The sequence below is a fragment of the Pan troglodytes genome, chromosome 13, assembly GCF_028858775.2.
Source record: "Pan troglodytes isolate AG18354 chromosome 13, NHGRI_mPanTro3-v2.0_pri, whole genome shotgun sequence".
NCBI classification, from domain to species: Eukaryota; Metazoa; Chordata; class Mammalia; order Primates; family Hominidae; genus Pan; species Pan troglodytes.
Window position 1 is genome coordinate 105,230,952 of NC_072411.2, and position 6,010 is coordinate 105,236,961.

Below are 6,010 nucleotides of genomic sequence, written 5' to 3' on the forward strand. Positions count from 1 at the left end.
ATTTACCTGATACTATCTTACCTGATAAATCAAATGAATATACAAGTCAAAACAAGTATCTAAAAAACTAGGGGCTGGGCTCGGTGGCTCACACCTGTAATCCCAGCACTTTGGGAGGCTGAGGCGGGTGAATCACCTGAGGTCAGGAGTTTGAGACTAGGCTGGCCAATATGGTGAAACCCCATCTCTACTAAAAAATACAAAAAAATTAGCTGGGCATGGTGGTGCACGCCTGTAGTCCCAGCTACTTGGGAGGCTGAGGCAGAGAATCGCTTGAACCCGGGAGGTGGAGGTTGCAGTGAGCTGAGATCGCACCACTGACTCCAGCCTGGGCAACAGAGCAAAACTCTGTCTCAAAAAAGAAAGAAAGAAAGAAAGAAAACACAGTGCCAGATGTAATTCCTAGGAATGCTGATAGATTAATGTCAAGAAATAATGTGCATTATTTGCTCTTACTATGGAAAGCAAAGGGAAAAACTAATTGAGATGAGCAGGTACGGTGGTAGAAATTACACGAAGGTTTTTTTGTGTTTTTTTTTTTAAACGGGTTTTTTTTTTCTTTTTAATTATCTTAGTATTATAATACTGAAAGGAAAAAAATGTTCCTTGATGCGTAACAAGAGATCTCAGATATCAATTAACTTAAATTTGAACTAGAATGGTTGAACTTCAAGAAAGCTACTTTTTTTAAAATTCATTTTAATTTTATTTATTTATTTATTTATTTTTTGAGACAGAGTCTTGCTCTGATGCCAGGCTAGAGTGCAGTGGTGCGATCTTGGCTCACTGCACCCTCCACCTCCTGGGTTCAAGCGATTCTCCTGCCTCAGTCTCCTGAGCAGCTGGGACTACAGGTGTGCGCTACCACGCCCAGCTATTTTTTTTTTTTTTTTTTTTTTTTTTTTTAGTAGAGATGAGGTTTCACCATGTTGGCCAGGATGGTCTCCATCTCTTGACCTCGTGATCTGCCTACCTTGGCCTCCCAAAGTGCTGGGATTACAGGCGTGAGCATCGCGCCCAGCCGAAAGCTGCTTTCTTAAGAGAACAAATGTCCCTAGTCTCAAATTTTTCTTTTCTTCACATTTGGAAAGAAGAATTTAAAATGAGAAAATGCTAATTTTTAAACAAGAATTTCCAGTAATTCATTTTTTTCTCTTGATTAAAGAATTTTTCCTACTGTAGAATGTGGAAGTCCTAACTTTCAATTAACTTCCCAGCCAGCATGGGAAGTTTATTACAAATGAAAGTGAAGTGGTTTTCTTTCATGTTTCAACTTAATTTTAATTACTGTATTCTATGTGTGTGCGTGTGTGTGTGTGCGTGCGTGCGTGCATGCGCACACACGCATGGTTACATGTTGCCCTGGGGAAGATATCAGAAGGTCTAGTACAGTAAATATATTCTTAATCTTATTACATCCCTGCCTAAAAACTTTAATTTTACACAAAGTGAAATGTAAATTACTGAGCTGTATTCAGGGACCCATGCTGAGTTGGTTGCAACCAAGCTGATTGCCTTGCTACTTCTACCCCAGATAGACTCATCAAGTAAATTATGGTTTTCTCAAAACACAGAAGAGAATTTTCTCAGGAGTCAAGCTTTTACCCAAGGCATTCTCTTTTCAGAATTATTATTTCTTTCTGGACACTGGAATTCTAACATTCCTTCAAGACCTAGCTCAGATACACTCTCCACTGGAAAGCTTTCCTAAGCATATGAATTACTTGGTGGTATCTCTCAACTCTCCCCATCCTCTATCCCCTGTGTTTTCTACAATGCAAATTAGCTCTGGAGTTTCACTGTCCAATACAGTAACCATTAACCTCATGTGGCTATGTACATTAAAATTAAATAAAACAAAAAATTTATTTCTTGGTTGCACAAGCCGCATTTCGATTGTTTAATAGCTATACATGGCTAGTGCCTACTGTACTGAACAGCACAGATGTGGAACATTTCCTTCACTGCAGAAAGTTCTATCAGACAGCACTGGTCTAGAGACTTGGTTAGATTCAGATTCAGGCCTTGATTTTTTAATATTTAAAATTGGGCCACTAAATTACATGATCTCTACAGTAACTTTCAGTTGTTTAGTTCTGTGATTCTACAGAAGAATACATAATATATTTTAGTTTTAGTTTTTTTGAGACAGAGTCTCACTATGTTGCCCAGGATAGAGTACAGTGGCATGATCAGGGATTACTGCAGCCTCAAATACCTGGGTTCAAACAATCCTCCTGCTTCAGCCTCCCAAGTAGCTGGGACTACAGGAATAAGCCACCATGCCTGGCTAATTTTCTTATTATTTCGTAGAGGCAGAGTCTTGCTATGTTGGCCAGGCTGGTCTCAAACTCCCGGCCTCAAGTGAGACTCCCACCTCCGCTTCCCAAAGTATTGAGATTACAGGCATGAGCCACCACACCTGGCTTCACAATCTACTTTAATAAAAGAGTCTGTAAATGGGTAACTGAGGAGTTCTGATAACACCCACATTCCAGTCAATGTAATCATACTCACAGTGTTTTCATGAGCATGTCTGACATTGTAGCGTAGACAACTGTGTGGTATCATATGGACAGCAATTCTGGTGTCCAGGAGCTTGGAAGACTCTATCCCAATAAATAAAAAGCTGAACAAATGGAGAAATCAACAATTCTTCCTAGATCCACCAGAGAAATGAAGTCACAGGGTAAACCCTTGCCACCAAAATTGGAGAGAGAGAGAGAGAGAGAGTAAAAATACAGAGAGCATAAAAAAATAGAGAGAGAGCATAAATCTCCACAGGAACTGGAATGAGGGCAGGCAAACCTGAACTGCAACTGACAAATTATTGGAGGCTCAGAGTGGACATGCCTGAGAGTAAAAAGCTCTTGGGGGAGGGAGGGCTAGTTATGGAGCAAGCCACAACACTCCTGTGAGTTTTACCTGTAGGAACTTGACCAGGTTCTTATGGTAATTATTACAGGAAAATTCCCCCTTGTTTTCAGCAGGTAGAAGGAAAAAAAAGGACCCACTTAAAAATAACCAGGGCAGCCAGGTGCGGTGGCTCTCACCTGTAATCCCAGCACTCTGGGAGGCCGAGGCAGGTGGATCACTTGAGGTCAGGAGTTCGAGACCAGCCTGACCAACATGGTGAAACCCGGTCTACTAAAAATACAAAATTAGCCAGGTGTGGTAACAGGTTCCTATAATCCCAGCCACTGGGAGGCTGAGGCAAGAGAATCGCTTGAACCCAGGAGGTGGAGGTTGCAGTGAGCCAAGATCACCCCACTGAACTCCAGCCTGGGCAACAAGAGCAAAACTCCATCTAAAAACAAAACAAACAAACAAACAAAACACACACACACAGAAAAAACCCAGGGCATTCTGTTTTTGTTTTTGTTTTTTGAGATGGAGTTTCATTCTTGTTGCCCAGGCTGGAGTGCAATGGCGCGATCTCAGCTCACTGCAACCTCCACCTCCCAGGTTCAAGCGATTCTCCTGCCGCAGCCTCCCAAGTGGCTGGGATTACAGGCATGCACCACCATGCCAGGCTAATTTTGTATTTTTAGTAGAGACGGAGTTTCACCATGTTGGTCAGGCTGGTCTTGAACTCCTAACCTCAGGAGATCCGCCCACCCCGGCCTCCCAAAGTGCTGGGATTACAGGCGTGAGCTACCGCGCCTGGCCTTTTTTTTTTCTTTTCTTTCTTTCTTTTTTTTTTTTTTTATAGAGACAGTGTCTCACTATGTTGCGCAAACTGGTCTGAAATTCCTGGGCTCAAGTAATCCTCCCGCCTTGGTCTCCAAAAGTGCTATGATTACAGGTGTGAGCCACTGCACCCAGCCATTCTATTTTTCTTAACAAGGCCTGCCCTCAAGAGAAACTGTCTTACCAGAGCCTAACCGTCTTAGGCAAAGGGAGATACCCAACTCCATTCAGCTCTAGACGTCCACATGGGAGAAGGGAAATAACCACAGCACATACTAATCATCCTGTACCAGCTAAGGTGGGGAAAAACTGAAAAGCACAGTTCAGAGGCACAGGCTCACTAAAAGACTGAGATCTAATCACAGGACTATAGGAAGCCTCCCTTTCCTCCACATTTTACCACTGCATTACTAAAGTCCTATTTACTGCAGTTCCGTTTACCTAGTACATCATGTTCAGCTATCAAGAAAAAATTACAGGCCGGGCCCAGTGGCTCACGCCTATAATCCCAGCCGAGGTGGGTGGATCACCTGAGGTCAGGAGTTGGAGACCAGCCTGGGCAACATGGTGAAACCCTGTCTCTACTGAAAAACAAAAACAAAAACAAAAATTAGCCGGGTGCGGTGGCACGTGCCTGTAATCCCAACTACTCGGGAGGCTGAGGCAGGAGAATTGCTTGAGCACGGGAGGCGGAGGTTGCGGTGAGCCAAGATTGTGCCATTACACTCCAGCCTGGGTTACAGAGTGAGACTCCATCTCAAAAAAAAGAAAAGAAAAAATTATTACAAAGCATCCTAAAAGGCAAAAAACAACCTGAAGACATAAGGCAAAGATCAGAACCAAATTCATATAAGACAGGCATGTTGAAATTACCAGACTGAGAATTTAAAACAACTATGATTAATATGCTAAGGGCTCTAATGGATAAAGCAGACAGCATGCAAGAACGGATGGGCAATGTAAGCAGAGATGTAAATTCTAAGAAAGAATTTTTAAAATGCTACAGATCAAAAACACTATAACAGAAATGAAGAATCCTCCTTAGTAGACTGAATGAAGATGAGCTCATTAGTAAACTGGACATGGCTAAGAGAACATTTCTGAGTTTGAGAATATGTCAATAGAAACCTCCAAAATGGAAAAGCAAAGAGAAAAAAGACAGAATAAAATGATTCAGAACATCCAAGAACTGTGGAATAACTACAAAAGGTATAAATGTGTGTGATAGGAATACCAGAAGGAAAAAAAAGGAAGCGAAGCATATTTCAAGCAACAGTGACAGAGAATCTTCCCAAATTGGCAATAGACACCAAACCAGAGATCCAGAAAGCACAGAGTACACCAAGCAGGATAAGTGGTTAAAAAAAACTACACCTAGGCTATCATTTTCAAATTACAGAAAATCAAAGATAAAGAGAAAATCCTGAAGGAAGCCAGAGGAAAACAAACAGCTTTCTATGCAGGAGCAAGATAAGGATTATATCCAACTTCTCATCAGAAATCATGCAATCAAGAAGACAGTGGAGTAAAACATTTAACATATTGAGAGAAAAAAAAAAAACACCAGCCTAGAATTCTGTATCCCATAAGATTATCATATAAAAGTGAAAGACAAAGACTTTCTCAGATGAACAATATTTGAGGGAATTTGTTGCCAATAGACCTTCCTTATAAGAAATAATTAAAAGAACTTCTTGAGAGAGAAGGAAAATGACACATAGGTCAGAAACTCTCTGCATAAATAAATGAAGAGCATCAGAGAAATAATAAGTGAATATAAAATATAAACTCTTATTTTTCTTATTCTCAGTTAATCTAACAGACAACAGTTTGTTCAAAATAATACTAGGCAACAATGTAATTGTGTGTGTGTGTATACACACAATTGCTTAGGTGTAAGTGAATGGCAGAAATGACATAAGGAACAGGAGAGAGGAATTAGGAATGATTAGGAATGCTTTGTGATAAGGTTCTTGCAATATCTGTGAATTGGTATAGTGCTATTGGAAAGTGAACTTGGAGTGGTTGTAAATGTATACTGCAAACTCTAGGACAACCACTAAATAAGGTAGGAAAAAAAAAAAGAGTAAAACTGGGCCGGGCACAGTGGCTCACACCTGTAATCCCAGCACTTTGGGAGGCCAAGGTGGGTGGATCACCTAAGGTCAGGAGTTCGAGACCAGCCTGGCCAACATGGGGAAACCCCATCTCTACTAAAAATACAAAAATTAGCCGGGCATTGTGGTGGGCGCCTGTAATCCCAGCTACTTGGGAGGCTGAAGCAGAATTGTTTGAACCTGGGAGGCAGAGGTTGCAGTGA